The sequence below is a fragment of the Heterodontus francisci genome, chromosome 22 (genome assembly GCF_036365525.1).
Source record: "Heterodontus francisci isolate sHetFra1 chromosome 22, sHetFra1.hap1, whole genome shotgun sequence".
NCBI classification, from domain to species: Eukaryota; Metazoa; Chordata; class Chondrichthyes; order Heterodontiformes; family Heterodontidae; genus Heterodontus; species Heterodontus francisci.
In genome coordinates, this window is record NC_090392.1 from 24,032,470 (window position 1) to 24,050,112 (window position 17,643).

Consider the following 17,643-nt stretch of genomic DNA (forward strand, 5'->3'; position numbering starts at 1 on the left):
ATGCAGAGTGATAGAGTGTGCCTGAGAGAGTCGGAGATTGTCAGAGCGTGTCTGAGAGAGTCTGAGAGTGTCAGAGACTGTCAGAGTGTGTCAGAGAGTGTCAGAGAGTGATAGAGAGAGTCTGAGATTGTCAGAGAGTGTCTGAGAGTGTCAGATTGTGTCAGAGAGTAATAGAGAGTGACAGAGTGTCAGAGAGTGTCATAGAGTGATTGAGAGTGTCAGAGAGTGTCAGAGAGTGTCTGAGAGTGATAGAGAGTGTCTGAGAGTGATAGAGAGTGTCTGAGAGTGTCAGAGTGTGTCAGAGAGAGTCATAGAGTGATTGAGAGTGTCAGAGAGTGTCAGAGAGTGTCTGAGAGTGATAGAGAGTGTCTGAGAGTGATAGAGAGTGTCTGAGAGTGTCAGAGTGTGTCAGAGAGAGTCAGAGAGTGATTGAGAGTGTCTGAGAGTGTCTGAGAGTGTCAGTGACTGTCAAAGAGTGATCGAGAACGTCAGAGAGTGTCAGAGATTGTCAGAGAGTGATAGAGAGTGTCAGAGAGTGATACAGAGTGATATAGAGTGTCTGAGAGTGTCAGAGAGTGTCTGAGAGTGTCAGAGAGTGTCAGAGAGTCTCTGAGAGTGATAGAGAGTGTCTGAGAGTGTCAGAGAGAGTCAGAGAGTGATAGAGAGTGTCTGAGAGTGTCAGAGACTGTCAGAGAGTGATAGAGAGCGTCAGAGAGTGTCAGAGTGTGTCTGAGAGTGTCAGAGAGTTTCAGAGAGTGATAGAGAGTGTCAGAGAGTGATGCAGAGTTATAGAGAGTGCCTGAGAGAGTCGGAGATTGTCAGAGAGTGTCAGAGAGAGTCAGAGAGTGATTGAGAGTGTCTGAGAGTGTCAGAGACTGTCAGAGAGTGATAGAGAGCGTCAGAGAGTGTCAGAGTGTGTCTGAGAGTGATAGAGAGTGATGGAGTGTCAGAGAGTGTCAGAGAGTGATAGAGAGTGTCAGAGAGTGATGCAGAGTGATAGAGAGTGCCTGAGAGAGTCGGAGATTGTCAGAGAGTGTCTGAGAGAGTCTGAGAGTGTCAGAGACTGTCAGAGTGTGTCAGAGAGTGATAGAGAGTGACAGAGAGTGTCAGAGAGTGTCATAGAGAGATCGAGAGTGTCAGAGAGTGTCAGAGAGTGATGGAGAGTGTCTGAGAGTGTCTGAGAGTGTCAGAGAGTGTCTAAGAGTGTCAGAGAGTGATAGAGAGTGTCTGAGAGTGATAGAGAGTGTCTGAGAGTGTCAGAGAGTGTCAGAGTGTGTCAGAGAGAGTCAGAGAGTGATTGAGAGTGTCTGAGAGTGTCTGAGACTGTCAGAGACTTTCAGAGTGTGACAGAGAGCATCAGAGAGTGTAAGAGAGTGTCAGAGTGTGTCTGAGAGTGTCAGAGAGTGCCAGAGTGATAGAGAGTGTCAGAGAGTGATACAGAGTGATAGAGAGTGTCTGAGAGTGTCAGAGAGTGTCTGAGAGTGATGGAGAGTGTCTGAGAGTGTCAGAGAGTGTCAGAGTTTGTCAGAGAGATTCAGAGAGTGATTGAGAGTGTCTGAGAGTGTCTGCGAGTGTCTGAGAGTGTCAGAGACTGTCAGAGAGTGAAACAGAGTGATAGAGTGTGTCTGAGAGTGTCTGAGATTGATAGAGAGTGTCAAATTGTGTCAGAGAGTGATAGTGAGTGATGGAGAGTGTCAGAGAGTTTCAGAGTGTGTCAGAGAGTGTCAGATAGTGATAGAAAGTGTCTGAGAGTGACAGAGAGTGTCTGAGGGTGTCAGTCAGTGTCAGAGAGTGATAGAGAGTGGCTGAGAGTGTCAGAGATTGTCAGATTGTGTCAGAGTGTGTCAGAGAGTGATGGAGTTTGTCAGAGTGTGTCAGAGAGTGTCGGAGGGTGTCAGAGAGTGATAGAGATTGTCAGAGAGTGTCAGAGTGTGTCAGAGAGTGATAGAGATTGTCAGAGAGTGTCAGAGTATGTCAGAGAATGTCAGAGAGCGATAGAGTTTGTCAGAGTGTGTCAGAGAGTGTCGGAGAGTATCAGAGAGTGATAGAGATTGTCAGAGAGTGTCAGAGTGTGTCAGAGAGTGATAGAGATTGTCAGAGAGTGTCAGAGAGTGTCAGAGAGTGATAGAGATTGTCAGAGAGTGTCAGAGTGTGTCAGAGAGCGTCAGAGAGTGATAGAGAGTGTTAGTGAGTGATAGAGACTGTCTGAGAATGTCAGAGATTGATAGAGAGTTTCTGAGAGTGTCAGAGTGTGTCAGAGAGCAACAGAGAGTGACAGAGAGTGATAGAGAGTGTCAGAGTGTGTCAGAGTTTGATAGAGAGTGAGAGAGAGTGTCTGAGAGTGTCAGAAAGTGTCAGAGGTTATCCGAGAGTGATAGAGAGTGATAGAAAGTGTCAGAGAGTGATAGAGAGTGTCTGAGAGTGTCAGAGAGTGATAGAGAGTGTCTGAGAGTGTCAGAGACTGTCAGAGAGTGATAGAGAGTGATAGAGAGTGTCAGAGAGTGATAGCGAGTGTCTGAGAGTGTCTGAGAGTGTCAGAGAGTGTCAGAGTGTGTCAGAGAGTGTCAGAGAGTGATAGAGAGTGTCTGAGAGTGTCGCAGAGTGATAGAGAGTGTCTGAGAGTGTCAGAGAGAGATAGAGAGTGTCAAATTGTGTCAGAGAGTGATAGAGAGTGATGGAGAGTGTCAGAGAGTTTCAGAGTGTGTCAGAGAGTGTCAGATAGTGATAGAAAGTGTCAGAGAGTGATAAAGAGTGTCTGAGAGTGTCTGAGAGTGACAGAGAGTGTCTGAGGGTGTCAGTCAGTGTCAGAGAGTGATAGAGAGTGTCTGAGAGTGTCAGAGATTGTCCAATTGTGTCAGAGTGTGTCAGAGAGTGATGGAGAGTGATAGAGAGTGTCTGACAGTGTCAGAGAGTGTCAGAGTATGTCAGAGAATGTCAGAGAGTGATAGAGAGTGACAGAGAGTGTCTGAGGGTGTCAGTCAGTGTCAGAGAGTGATAGAGAGTGGCTGAGAGTGTCAGAGATTGTCAGATTGTGTCAGAGTGTGTCAGAGAGTGATGGAGTTTGTCAGAGTGTGTCAGAGAGTGTCGGAGGGTGTCAGAGAGTGATAGAGATTGTCAGAGAGTGTCAGAGTGTGTCAGAGAGTGATAGAGATTGTCAGAGAGTGTCAGAGTATGTCAGAGAATGTCAGAGAGCGATAGAGTTTGTCAGAGTGTGTCAGAGAGTGTCGGAGAGTATCAGAGAGTGATAGAGATTGTCAGAGAGTGTCAGAGTGTGTCAGAGAGTGATAGAGATTGTCAGAGAGTGTCAGAGAGTGTCAGAGAGTGATAGAGATTGTCAGAGAGTGTCAGAGTGTGTCAGAGAGCGTCAGAGAGTGATAGAGAGTGTTAGTGAGTGATAGAGACTGTCTGAGAGTGTCAGAGATTGATAGAGAGTTTCTGAGAGTGTCAGAGTGTGTCAGAGAGCAACAGAGAGTGACAGAGAGTGATAGAGAGTGTCAGAGTGTGTCAGAGTTTGATAGAGAGTGAGAGAGAGTGTCTGAGAGTGTCAGAAAGTGTCAGAGGTTATCAGAGAGTGATAGAGAGTGATAGAAAGTGTCAGAGAGTGATAGAGAGTGTCTGAGAGTGTCAGAGAGTGATAGAGAGTGTCTGAGAGTGTCAGAGACTGTCAGAGAGTGATAGAGAGTGATAGAGAGTGTCAGAGAGTGATAGCGAGTGTCTGAGAGTGTCTGAGAGTGTCAGAGAGTGTCAGAGTGTGTCAGAGAGTGTCAGAGAGTGATAGAGAGTGTCTGAGAGTGTCGCAGAGTGATAGAGAGTGTCTGAGAGTGTCAGAGAGAGATAGAGAGTGTCAAATTGTGTCAGAGAGTGATAGAGAGTGATGGAGAGTGTCAGAGAGTTTCAGAGTGTGTCAGAGAGTGTCAGATAGTGATAGAAAGTGTCAGAGAGTGATAAAGAGTGTCTGAGAGTGTCTGAGATTGATAGAGAGTGTCAAATTGTGTCAGAGAGTGATAGTGAGTGATGGAGAGTGTCAGAGAGTTTCAGAGTGTGTCAGAGAGTGTCAGATAGTGATAGAAAGTGTCTGAGAGTGACAGAGAGTGTCTGAGGGTGTCAGTCAGTGTCAGAGAGTGATAGAGAGTGGCTGAGAGTGTCAGAGATTGTCAGATTGTGTCAGAGTGTGTCAGAGAGTGATGGAGTTTGTCAGAGTGTGTCAGAGAGTGTCGGAGGGTGTCAGAGAGTGATAGAGATTGTCAGAGAGTGTCAGAGTGTGTCAGAGAGTGATAGAGATTGTCAGAGAGTGTCAGAGTATGTCAGAGAATGTCAGAGAGCGATAGAGTTTGTCAGAGTGTGTCAGAGAGTGTCGGAGAGTATCAGAGAGTGATAGAGATTGTCAGAGAGTGTCAGAGTGTGTCAGAGAGTGATAGAGATTGTCAGAGAGTGTCAGAGAGTGTCAGAGAGTGATAGAGATTGTCAGAGAGTGTCAGAGTGTGTCAGAGAGCGTCAGAGAGTGATAGAGAGTGTTAGTGAGTGATAGAGACTGTCTGAGAGTGTCAGAGATTGATAGAGAGTTTCTGAGAGTGTCAGAGTGTGTCAGAGAGCAACAGAGAGTGACAGAGAGTGATAGAGAGTGTCAGAGTGTGTCAGAGTTTGATAGAGAGTGAGAGAGAGTGTCTGAGAGTGTCAGAAAGTGTCAGAGGTTATCAGAGAGTGATAGAGAGTGATAGAAAGTGTCAGAGAGTGATAGAGAGTGTCTGAGAGTGTCAGAGAGTGATAGAGAGTGTCTGAGAGTGTCAGAGACTGTCAGAGAGTGATAGAGAGTGATAGAGAGTGTCAGAGAGTGATAGCGAGTGTCTGAGAGTGTCTGAGAGTGTCAGAGAGTGTCAGAGTGTGTCAGAGAGTGTCAGAGAGTGATAGAGAGTGTCTGAGAGTGTCGCAGAGTGATAGAGAGTGTCTGAGAGTGTCAGAGAGAGATAGAGAGTGTCAAATTGTGTCAGAGAGTGATAGAGAGTGATGGAGAGTGTCAGAGAGTTTCAGAGTGTGTCAGAGAGTGTCAGATAGTGATAGAAAGTGTCAGAGAGTGATAAAGAGTGTCTGAGAGTGTCTGAGAGTGACAGAGAGTGTCTGAGGGTGTCAGTCAGTGTCAGAGAGTGATAGAGAGTGTCTGAGAGTGTCAGAGATTGTCAAATTGTGTCAGAGTGTGTCAGAGAGTGATGGAGAGTGATAGAGAGTGTCTGACAGTGTCAGAGAGTGTCAGAGTATGTCAGAGAATGTCAGAGAGTGATAGAGTGTGTCAGAGTGTGTCAGAGAGTGTCGGAGAGTGTCAGAGAGTGATAGAGATTGTCAGAGAGTGTCAGAGTGTGTCAGAGAGTGTCAGAGAGTGATAGAGAGATTCAGAGAGAGTGTGAGTGTGTCTGAGAGTGTCAGAGAGTGTCAGAGAGTGTCTGAGAGGTTCAGAGATTGATATAAAGTGTCAGAGAGTGTCTGAGAGTGATAGAGTGTGATAGAGTGTGATAGAGAGTGTCAGAGAGTGTCAGAGAGTGTCAGAGAGTGATAGAGAGTGATAGAAAGTGATAGAGAGTGTCAAAGTGTGTCAGAGAGTGTCAGAGAGTGTCAGAGAGTGATAGAGAGTGTCAGAGAGTGTCAGAGAGCATCAGAGAGTGATAGAGAGTGTCTGAGAGTGTCTGAGAGTGTCAGCGAGTGATAGAGAGTGATAGAGAGTGTCTGAGAGTGTCTTAGAGTGTCTTAGAGTGTCAGCGAGTGATAGAGAGTGATAGACAGTTTCTGAGAATGTCAGAGAGTGATAGAGAGTGTCTGAGAGTATCAGAGAGTGACAGAGTGTGTCAGAGAGTGATAGAGAGTGATAGACAGTGATAGAGAGTGATAGAGAGTGTCTGAGAGTGTCAGAGAGTGTCAGAGTGTGTCAGAGTGTGTCAGAGAGTGTCAGTGAGTGATAGAGAGTGATAGAGAGTGTCTGAGAGTGTCAGAAAGTGATAGAGCGTGTCAGAGAGTGATAGAGAGTGTCAGAGAGTGTCAGAGAGAGTCACAGTGTGTCAGAGAGTGATAGAGAGTGATAGAGCGTGTCAGAGAGATTCAGAGTGTTTCAGAGAGTGATAGAGAGTGATAGAGAGTGTCTGAGAGTGTCAGAGAGTGTCAGAGTGTGTCAGAGAGTGATAGAGAGTGATCGAGAGTGATAGAGAGTGATAGACATTGATAGAGAGTAATAGAGAGTGTCTGAGTGTGTCAGAGTGTGTCAGAGAGTGATAGAGAGTGATCGAGAGTGATGGAGAGTGTCAGAGAGTGATGGAGAGTGATTGACAGTGTCAGATAGTGATATAGAGTGATAGAGAGTGTCTGAGAGTGTCTGAGAGAGTCAGAGAGTGTCTGAGAGTGTCAGAGAGTGTCTGACAGTGTCAGAGAGTGATGGAGAGTGTCATAGAGAATCTGAGAGTGTTAGGGAGTGATAGGGAGTGTCATATAGGAATAGAGAGTGAAATAGAGTGTCTGAGAGTGTCAGAGATTGTCAGAAAGTGTCAGAGAGTGATAGAAAGTGTCAGAGAGTGTCTGAGAGGTTCAGAGAGTGATATAAAGTGTCAGAGAGTGTCTGAGAGAGTCAGAGAGAGTCAGAGAGTGTCAGAGAGTGATAGTGTCCGTGAGAGTCAGAGTGTGATAGAGAGTGATACAGTGTGATAGAGAGTGTCTTTGAGTGTCAGAGAGTTATAGAGAAAGTCAGAGAGTGTCAGAGACAGTCAGAGTGTGTCAGAGAGTGAGAGAGAGTGTCAGAGAGTGATAGAGAGTGTCAGAGAGTGTCAGAGACAGTCAGAGTGTGTCAGAGAGTGATAGAGAGTGACAGAGAGTGTCTGAGAGTGTCAGAGAGTGTCAGAGTGTGTCAGAGAGTAATAGAGAGTGATAGAGTGTGATAGACAGTGATGGAGAGTGATAGAGAGTGTCAGAGTGTGTCAGAGAGTGTCAGAGTGTGATAGAGAGTGATGGAGAGTGTCAGAGAGTTTCAAAGAGTGATAGATAGTGTCAGAGAGTGATAGAAAGTGTCTGAGATTGTCTGAGATTCTCTGAGAGTGTCAGAGAGTGTCAGAGTGTGATAGAAAGTGTCAGAGGGTGTCTGAGAGATTCAGAGAGTGATATAAAGTGTCAGAGAGTGATAGAGAGTGTCTGAGAGTGTCAGAGAGTGATAGAGAGTGTCTGAGAGTTTCAGAGAATGTCAGAGAGTGATACAGAGTGTCTGAGAGTGATAGAGAGTGTCTGAGAGTGTCAGAGACTGTCAGAGAGTGATACAGGGTGATAGAGTGTGATAGAGAGTGTCAGAGAGTGTCAGAGAGTGATAGAGAATATCAGAGAGTTATCGAGAGTGTCTGAGAGTGTCTGTGAGTGACAGAGTATGTCAGAGAGTGATAGAGAGTGTCAGAGATTGTCAGAGTGTGTCAGAGAGAGTCAGAGTGTGTCAGAGAGTGAGAGAGAGTGATAGAGAGTGATAGAGAGTGTCAGAGTGTGTCAGAGAGTGTCAGAGAGTGTCAGAGAGTGATAGAGAGTGTCAGTGAGTGATAGAGACAGTCTGAGAGTGTCAGAGATTGATAGAGACTTTCTGAGAGTGTCAGAGTGTGTCAGAGAGCAACAGAGAGTGACAGAGAGTGATAGAGAGTGCCAGAGTGTGTCAGAGTTTGATAGAGAGTGAGAGAGAGTGTCTGAGAGTGTCAGAAAGTGTCAGAGGTTATCAGAGAGTGATAGAGAGTGATCGAAAGTGTCAGAGAGTGATAGAGAGTGTCTGAGAGTGTCAGAGTGATAGAGAGTGTCTGAGAGTGATAGAGAGTGTCTGAGAGTGTCAGAGTGTGTCAGAGAGTGTCAGTGAGTGATAGAGAGTGTCAGAGAACGATAGAGACTGACTGAGAATGTCAAATAGTGAGAGAGAGTGTCAGAGAGTGATAGAGAGTGTCAGAGAATGTCAGAGACAGTCAGAGTGTGTCAGAGAGTGATAGAGAGTGACAGAGAGTGTCTGAGAGTGTCAGAGAGTGTCTGAGAGTTTCAGAGAATGTCAGTGATAGAGAGTGTCTGAGTGTGATAGAGAGTGATAGAGAGTGTCAGAGAGTGATAGCGAGTGTCTGAGAGTGTCAGAGAGTGTCAGAGTGTGTCAGAGAGTGTCAGAGAGTGATAGAGAGTGTCTGAGAGTGTCGTAGAGTGATAGAGAGTGTCTGAGAGTGTCAGAGAGAGATAGAGAGTGTCAAATTGTGTCAGAGAGTGATAGTGAGTGATGGAGAGTGTCAGAGAGTTTCAGAGTGTGTCAGAGAGTGTCAGATAGTGATAGAAAGTGTCTGAGAGTGACAGAGAGTGTCTGAGGGTGTCAGTCAGAGTCAGAGAGTGATAGAGAGTGTCTGAGAGTGTCAGAGATTGTCAGATTGTGTCAGAGTGTGTCAGAGAGTGATGGAGTTTGTCAGAGTGTGTCAGAGAGTGTCGGAGAGTGTCAGAGAGTGATAGAGATTGTCAGAGAGTGTCAGAGTGTGTCAGAGAGTGATAGAGATTGTCAGAGAGTGTCAGAGTATGTCAGAGAATGTCAGAGAGCGATAGAGTTTGTCAGAGTGTGTCAGAGAGTGTCGGAGAGCGTCAGAGAGTGATAGAGATTGTCAGAGAGTGTCAGAGTGTGTCAGAGAGTGATAGAGATTGTCAGAGAGTGTCAGAGTGTGTCAGAGAGTGATAGAGATTGTCAGAGAGTGTCAGAGTGTGTCAGAGAGCGTCAGAGAGTGATAGAGAGTGTTAGTGAGTGATAGAGACTGTCTGAGAGTGTCAGAGATTGATAGAGAGTTTCTGAGAGTGTCAGAGTGTGTCAGAGAGCAACAGAGAGTGACAGAGAGTGTCAGAGTGTGTCAGAGTTTGATAGAGAGTGAGAGAGAGTGTCTGAGAGTGTCAGAAAGTGTCAGAGGTTATCAGAGAGTGAGAGAGAGTGATAGAAAGTGTCAGAGAGTGATAGAGAGTGTCTGAGAGTGTCAGAGAGTGATAGAGAGTGTCTGAGAGTGTCAGAGACTGTCAGAGAGTGATAGAGAGTGATAGAGAGTGTCAGAGAGTGATAGCGAGTGTCTGAGAGTGTCTGAGAGTGTCAGAGTGTGTCAGAGTGTGTCAGAGAGTGTCAGAGAGTGATAGAGAGTGTCTGAGAGTGTCGCAGAGTGATAGAGAGTGTCTGAGAGTGTCAGAGAGAGATAGAGAGTGTCAAATTGTGTCAGAGAGTGATAGAGAGTGATGGAGAGTGTCAGAGAGTTTCAGAGTGTGTCAGAGAGTGTCAGATAGTGATAGAAAGTGTCAGAGAGTGATAAAGAGTGTCTGAGAGTGTCTGAGAGTGACAGAGAGTGTCTGAGGGTGTCAGTCAGTGTCAGAGAGTGATAGAGAGTGTCTGAGAGTGTCAGAGATTGTCAAATTGTGTCAGAGTGTGTCAGAGAGTGATGGAGAGTGATAGAGAGTGTCTGACAGTGTCAGAGAGTGTCAGAGTATGTCAGAGAATGTCAGAGAGCGATAGAGTGTGTCAGAGTGTGTCAGAGAGTGTCGGAGAGTGTCAGAGAGTGATAGAGATTGTCAGAGAGTGTCAGAGTGTGTCAGAGAGTGTCAGAGAGTGATAGAGAGATTCAGAGAGAGTGTGAGTGTGTCTGAGAGTGTCAGAGAGTGTCAGAGAGTGTCTGAGAGGTTCAGAGATTGATATAAAGTGTCAGAGAGTGTCTGAGAGTGTCCGAGAGTGTCAGAGAGTGATAGAGAGTGATAGAGTGCGATAGAGAGTGTCAGAGAGTGTCAGAGAGTGTCACAGAGTGTCAGAGAGTGATAGAGAGTGATAGAAAGTGATAGAGAGTGTCAAAGTGTGTCAGAGAGTGTCAGAGAGTGTCAGAGAGTGATAGAGAGTGTCAGAGAGTGTCAGAGAGCATCAGAGAGTGATAGAGAGTGTCTGAGAGAGTCTGAGAGTGTCAGCGAGTGATAGAGAGTGATAGAGAGTGTCTGAGAGTGTCTTAGAGTGTCAGCGAGTGATAGAGAGTGATAGACAGTTTCTGAGAATGTCAGAGAGTGATAGAGAGTGTCTGAGAGTATCAGAGAGTGACAGAGTGTGTCAGAGAGTGATAGAGAGTGATAGACAGTGATAGAGAGTGATAGAGAGTGTCTGAGAGTGTCAGAGAGTGTCAGAGTGTGTCAGAGTGTGTCAGAGAGTGTCAGTGAGTGATAGAGAGTGATAGAGAGTGTCTGAGAGTGTCAGAAAGTGATAGAGCGTGTCAGAGAGTGATAGAGAGTGTCAGAGAGTGTCAGAGAGAGTCACAGTGTGTCAGAGAGTGATAGAGAGTGATAGAGCGTGTCAGAGAGAGTCAGAGTGTTGCAGAGAGTGATAGAGAGTGATAGAGAGTGTCTGAGAGTGTCAGAGAGTGTCAGAGTGTGTCAGAGAGTGATAGAGAGTGATCGAGAGTGATAGAGAGTGATAGACATTGATAGAGAGTAATAGAGAGTGTCTGAGTGTGTCAGAGTGTGTCAGAGAGTGATAGAGAGTGATCGAGAGTGATGGAGAGTGTCAGAGAGTGATGGAGAGTGATTGACAGTGTCAGATAGTGATATAGAGTGATAGAGAGTGTCTGAGAGTGTCTGAGAGAGTCAGAGAGTGTCTGAGAGTGTCAGAGAGTGTCTGACAGTGTCAGAGAGTGATGGAGAGTGTCATAGAGAATCTGAGAGTGTTAGGGAGTGATAGGGAGTGTCATATAGGAATAGAGAGTGAAATAGAGTGTCTGAGAGTGTCAGAGATTGTCAGAAAGTGTCAGAGAGTGATAGAAAGTGTCAGAGAGTGTCTGAGAGGTTCAGAGAGTGATATAAAGTGTCAGAGAGTGTCTGAGAGAGTCAGAGAGAGTCAGAGAGTGTCAGAGAGTGATAGTGTCCGAGAGTGTCAGAGTGTGATAGAGAGTGATACAGTGTGATAGAGAGTGTCTTTGAGTGTCAGAGAGTTATAGAGAAAGTCAGAGAGTGTCAGAGACAGTCAGAGTGTGTCAGAGAGTGAGAGAGAGTGTCAGAGAGTGATAGAGAGTGTCAGAGAGTGTCAGAGACAGTCAGAGTGTGTCAGAGAGTGACAGAGAGTGACAGAGAGTGTCAGAGAGTGTCAGAGAGTGTCAGAGTGTGTCAGAGAGTGATAGAGAGTGATAGAGTGTGATAGACAGTGATGGAGAGTGATAGAGAGTGTCAGAGTGAGTCAGAGAGTGTCAGAGTGTGATAGAGAGTGATGGAGAGTGTCAGAGAGTTTCAAAGAGTGATAGATAGTGTCAGAGAGTGATAGAAAGTGTCTGAGATTGTCTGAGATTCTCTGAGAGTGTCAGAGAGTGTCAGAGTGTGATAGAAAGTGTCAGAGGGTGTCTGAGAGATTCAGAGAGTGATATAAAGTGTCAGAGAGTGATAGAGAGTGTCTGAGAGTGTCAGAGAGTGATAGAGAGTGTCTGAGAGTTTCAGAGAATGTCAGAGAGTGATACAGAGTGTCTGAGAGTGATAGAGAGTGTCTGAGAGTGTCAGAGACTGTCAGAGAGTGATACAGGGTGATAGAGTGTGATAGAGAGTGTCAGAGAGTGTCATAGAGTGATAGAGAATATCAGAGAGTTATCGAGAGTGTCTGAGAGTGTCTGTGAGTGACAGAGTATGTCAGAGAGTGATAGAGAGTGTCAGAGATTGTCAGAGTGTGTCAGAGAGAGTCAGAGTGTGTCAGAGAGTGAGAGAGAGTGATAGAGAGTGATAGAGAGTGTCAGAGTGTGTCAGAGAGTGTCAGAGAGTGTCAGAGAGTGATAGAGAGTGTCAGTGAGTGATAGAGACTGTCTGAGAGTGTCAGAGATTGATAGAGAGTTTCTGAGAGTGTCAGAGTGTGTCAGAGAGCAACAGAGAGTGACAGAGAGTGATAGAGAGTGCCAGAGTGTGTCAGAGTTTGATAGAGAGTGAGAGAGAGTGTCTGAGAGTGTCAGAAAGTGATAGAGATTGTCAGAGAGTGTCAGAGTGTGTCAGAGAGTGATAGAGATTGTCAGAGAGTGTCAGAGTGTGTCAGAGAGTGATAGAGATTGTCAGAGAGTGTCAGAGTGTGTCAGAGAGCGTCAGAGAGTGATAGAGAGTGTTAGTGAGTGATAGAGACTGTCTGAGAGTGTCAGAGATTGATAGAGAGTTTCTGAGAGTGTCAGATTGTGTCAGAGAGCAACAGAGAGTGACAGAGAGTGTCAGAGTGTGTCAGAGTTTGATAGAGAGTGAGAGAGAGTGTCTGAGAGTGTCAGAGAGTGATAGAGAGTGTCTGAGAGTGTCAGAGACTGTCAGAGAGTGATAGAGAGTGATAGAGAGTGTCAGAGAGTGTCAGAGAGTGATAGCGAGTGTCTGAGAGTGTCTGAGAGTGTCAGAGAGTGTCAGAGTGTGTCAGAGAGTGTCAGAGAGTGATAGAGAGTGTCTGAGAGTGTCGCAGAGTGATAGAGAGTGTCTGAGAGTGTCAGAGAGAGATAGAGAGTGTCAAATTGTGTCAGAGAGTGATAGAGAGTGATGGAGAGTGTCAGAGAGTTTCAGAGTGTGCCAGAGAGTGTCAGATAGTGATAGAAAGTGTCAGAGAGTGATAAAGAGTGTCTGAGAGTGTCTGAGAGTGACAGAGAGTGTCTGAGGGTGTCAGTCAGTGTCAGAGAGTGATATAGAGTGTCTGAGAGTGTCAGAGATTGTCAAATTGTGTCAGAGTGTGTCAGAGAGTGATGGAGAGTGATAGAGAGTGTCTGACAGTGTCAGAGAGTGTCAGAGTATGTCAGAGAATGTCAGAGAGCGATAGAGTGTGTCAGAGTGTGTCAGAGAGTGTCGGAGAGTGTCAGAGAGTGATAGAGATTGTCAGAGAGTGTCAGAGTGTGTCAGAGAGTGTCAGAGAGTGATAGAGAGATTCAGAGAGAGTGTGAGTGTGTCTGAGAGTGTCAGAGAGTGTCAGAGAGTGTCTGAGAGGTTCAGAGATTGATATAAAGTGTCAGAGAGTGTCTGAGAGTGTCCGAGAGTGTCAGAGAGTGATAGAGAGTGATAGAGTGTGATAGAGAGTGTCAGAGAGTGTCAGAGAGTGTCACAGAGTGTCAGAGAGTGATAGAGAGTGATAGAAAGTGATAGAGAGTGTCAAAGTGTGTCAGAGAGTGTCAGAGAGTGATAGAGAGTGTCAGAGAGTGTCAGAGAGCATCAGAGAGTGATAGAGAGTGTCTGAGAGAGTCTGAGAGTGTCAGCGAGTGATAGAGAGTGATAGAGAGTGTCTGAGAGTGTCTTAGAGTGTCAGCGAGTGATAGAGAGTGATAGACAGTTTCTGAGAATGTCAGAGAGTGATAGAGAGTGTCTGAGAGTATCAGAGAGTGACAGAGTGTGTCAGAGAGTGATAGAGAGTGATAGACAGTGATAGAGAGTGATAGAGAGTGTCTGAGAGTGTCAGAGAGTGTCAGAGTGTGTCAGAGTGTGTCAGAGAGTGTCAGTGAGTGATAGAGAGTGATAGAGAGTGTCTGAGAGTGTCAGAAAGTGATAGAGCGTGTCAGAGAGTGATAGAGAGTGTCAGAGAGTGTCAGAGAGAGTCACAGTGTGTCAGAGAGTGATAGAGAGTGATAGAGCGTGTCAGAGAGATTCAGAGTGTTTCAGAGAGTGATAGACATTGATAGAGAGTAATAGAGAGTGTCTGAGTGTGTCAGAGTGTGTCAGAGAGTGATAGAGAGTGATCGAGAGTGATGGAGAGTGTCAGAGAGTGATGGAGAGTGATTGACAGTGTCAGATAGTGATATAGAGTGATAGAGAGTGTCTGAGAGTGTCTGAGAGAGTCAGAGAGTGTCTGAGAGTGTCAGAGAGTGTCTGACAGTGTCAGAGAGTGATGGAGAGTGTCATAGAGAATCTGAGAGTGTTAGGGAGTGATAGGGAGTGTCATATAGGAATAGAGAGTGAAATAGAGTGTCTGAGAGTGTCAGAGATTGTCAGAAAGTGTCAGAGAGTGATAGAAAGTGTCAGAGAGTGTCTGAGAGGTTCAGAGAGTGATATAAAGTGTCAGAGAGTGTCTGAGAGAGTCAGAGAGAGTCAGAGAGTGTCAGAGAGTGATAGTGTCCGAGAGTGTCAGAGTGTGATAGAGAGTGATACAGTGTGATAGAGAGTGTCTTTGAGTGTCAGAGAGTTATAGAGAAAGTCAGAGAGTGTCAGAGACAGTCAGAGTGTGTCAGAGAGTGAGAGAGAGTGTCAGAGAGTGATAGAGAGTGTCAGAGAGTGTCAGAGACAGTCAGAGTGTGTCAGAGAGTGACAGAGAGTGACAGAGAGTGTCAGAGAGTGTCAGAGAGTGTCAGAGTGTGTCAGAGAGTGATAGAGAGTGATAGAGTGTGATAGACAGTGATGGAGAGTGATAGAGAGTGTCAGAGTGAGTCAGAGAGTGTCAGAGTGTGATAGAGAGTGATGGAGAGTGTCAGAGAGTTTCAAAGAGTGATAGATAGTGTCAGAGAGTGATAGAAAGTGTCTGAGATTGTCTGAGATTCTCTGAGAGTGTCAGAGAGTGTCAGAGTGTGATAGAAAGTGTCAGAGGGTGTCTGAGAGATTCAGAGAGTGATATAAAGTGTCAGAGAGTGATAGAGAGTGTCTGAGAGTGTCAGAGAGTGATAGAGAGTGTCTGAGAGTTTCAGAGAATGTCAGAGAGTGATACAGAGTGTCTGAGAGTGATAGAGAGTGTCTGAGAGTGTCAGAGACTGTCAGAGAGTGATACAGGGTGATAGAGTGTGATAGAGAGTGTCAGAGAGTGTCATAGAGTGATAGAGAATATCAGAGAGTTATCGAGAGTGTCTGAGAGTGTCTGTGAGTGACAGAGTATGTCAGAGAGTGATAGAGAGTGTCAGAGATTGTCAGAGTGTGTCAGAGAGAGTCAGAGTGTGTCAGAGAGTGAGAGAGAGTGATAGAGAGTGATAGAGAGTGTCAGAGTGTGTCAGAGAGTGTCAGAGAGTGTCAGAGAGTGATAGAGAGTGTCAGTGAGTGATAGAGACTGTCTGAGAGTGTCAGAGATTGATAGAGAGTTTCTGAGAGTGTCAGAGTGTGTCAGAGAGCAACAGAGAGTGACAGAGAGTGATAGAGAGTGCCAGAGTGTGTCAGAGTTTGATAGAGAGTGAGAGAGAGTGTCTGAGAGTGTCAGAAAGTGATAGAGATTGTCAGAGAGTGTCAGAGTGTGTCAGAGAGTGATAGAGATTGTCAGAGAGTGTCAGAGTGTGTCAGAGAGTGATAGAGATTGTCAGAGAGTGTCAGAGTGTGTCAGAGAGCGTCAGAGAGTGATAGAGAGTGTTAGTGAGTGATAGAGACTGTCTGAGAGTGTCAGAGATTGATAGAGAGTTTCTGAGAGTGTCAGATTGTGTCAGAGAGCAACAGAGAGTGACAGAGAGTGTCAGAGTGTGTCAGAGTTTGATAGAGAGTGAGAGAGAGTGTCTGAGAGTGTCAGAGAGTGATAGAGAGTGTCTGAGAGTGTCAGAGACTGTCAGAGAGTGATAGAGAGTGATAGAGAGTGTCAGAGAGTGATAGCGAGTGTCTGAGAGTGTCTGAGAGTGTCAGAGAGTGTCAGAGTGTGTCAGAGAGTGTCAGAGAGTGATAGAGAGTGTCTGAGAGTGTCGCAGAGTGATAGAGAGTGTCTGAGAGTGTCAGAGAGAGATAGAGAGTGTCAAATTGTGTCAGAGAGTGATAGAGAGTGATGGAGAGTGTCAGAGAGTTTCAGAGTGTGTCAGAGTGTGTCAGATAGTGATAGAAAGTGTCAGAGAGTGATAAAGAGTGTCTGAGAGTGTCTGAGAGTGACAGAGAGTGTCTGAGGGTGTCAGTCAGTGTCAGAGAGTGATGGAGAGTGATAGAGAGTGTCTGACAGTGTCAGAGAGTGTCAGAGTATGTCAGAGAATGTCTGAGAGCGATAGAGAGTGTCTGACAGTGTCAGAGAGTGTCAGAGTATGTCAGAGAATGTCAGAGAGCGATAGAGTGTGTCAGAGTGTGTCAGAGAGTGTCGGAGAGTGTCAGAGAGTGATAGAGATTGTCAGAGAGTGTCAGAGTGTGTCAGAGAGTGTCAGAGAGTGATAGAGAGATTCAGAGAGAGTGTGAGTGTGTCTGAGAGTGTCAGAGAGTGTCAGAGAGTGTCTGAGAGGTTCAGAGATTGATATAAAGTGTCAGAGAGTGTCTGAGAGTGTCCGAGAGTGTCAGAGAGTGATAGAGAGTGATAGAGTGTGATAGAGAGTGTCAGAGAGTGTCAGAGAGTGTCACAGAGTGTCAGAGAGTGATAGAGAGTGATAGAAAGTGATAGAGAGTGTCAAAGTGTGTCAGAGAGTGTCAGAGAGTGTCAGAGAGTGATAGAGAGTGTCAGAGAGTGTCAGAGAGCATCAGAGAGTGATAGAGAGTGTCTGAGAGTGTCTGAGAGTGTCAGCGAGTGATAGAGAGTGATAGAGAGTGTCTGAGAGTGTCTTAGAGTGTCTTAGAGTGTCAGCGAGTGATAGAGAGTGATAGACAGTTTCTGAGAATGTCAGAGAGTGATAGAGAGTGTCTGAGAGTATCAGAGAGTGACAGAGTGTGTCAGAGAGTGATAGAGAGTGATAGACAGTGATAGAGAGTGATAGAGAGTGTCTGAGAGTGTCAGAGAGTGTCAGAGTGTGTCAGAGTGTGTCAGAGAGTGTCAGTGAGTGATAGAGAGTGATAGAGAGTGTCTGAGAGTGTCAGAAAGTGATAGAGCGTGTCAGAGAGTGATAGAGAGTGTCAGAGAGTGTCAGAGAGAGTCACAGTGTGTCAGAGAGTGATAGAGAGTGATAGAGCGTGTCAGAGAGAGTCAGAGTGTTTCAGAGAGTGATAGAGAGATATAGAGAGTGTCTGAGAGTGTCAGAGAGTGTCTTAGAGTGTCAGCGAGTGATAGAGAGTGATAGACAGTTTCTGAGAATGTCAGAGAGTGATAGAGAGTGTCTGAGAGTATCAGAGAGTGACAGAGTGTGTCAGAGAGTGATAGAGAGTGATAGACAGTGATAGAGAGTGATAGAGAGTGTCTGAGAGTGTCAGAGAGTGTCAGAGTGTGTCAGAGTGTGTCAGAGAGTGTCAGTGAGTGATAGAGAGTGATAGAGAGTGTCTGAGAGTGTCAGAAAGTGATAGAGCGTGTCAGAGAGTGATAGAGAGTGTCAGAGAGTGTCAGAGAGAGTCACAGTGTGTCAGAGAGTGATAGAGAGTGATAGAGCGTGTCAGAGAGAGTCAGAGTGTTTCAGAGAGTGATAGAGAGTGATAGAGAGTGTCTGAGAGTGTCAGAGAGTGTCAGAGTGTGTCAGAGAGTGATAGAGTGTGATCGAGAGTGATAGAGAGTGATAGACATTGATAGAGAGTAATAGGGAGTGTCTGAGTGTGTCAGAGTGTGTCAGAGAGTGATAGAGAGTGATCGAGAGTGATGGAGAGTGTCAGAGAGTGATGGAGAGTGATTGACAGTGTCAGATAGTGATATAGAGTGATAGAGAGTGTCTGAGAGTGTCTGAGAGAGTCAGAGAGTGTCTGAGAGTGTCAGAGAGTGTCTGACAGTGTCAGAGAGTGATGGAGAGTGCCATAGAGAATCTGAGAGTGTTAGGGAGTGATAGGGAGTGTCATATAGGAATAGAGAGTGAAATAGAGTGTCTGAGAGTGTCAGAGATTGTCAGAAAGTGTCAGAGA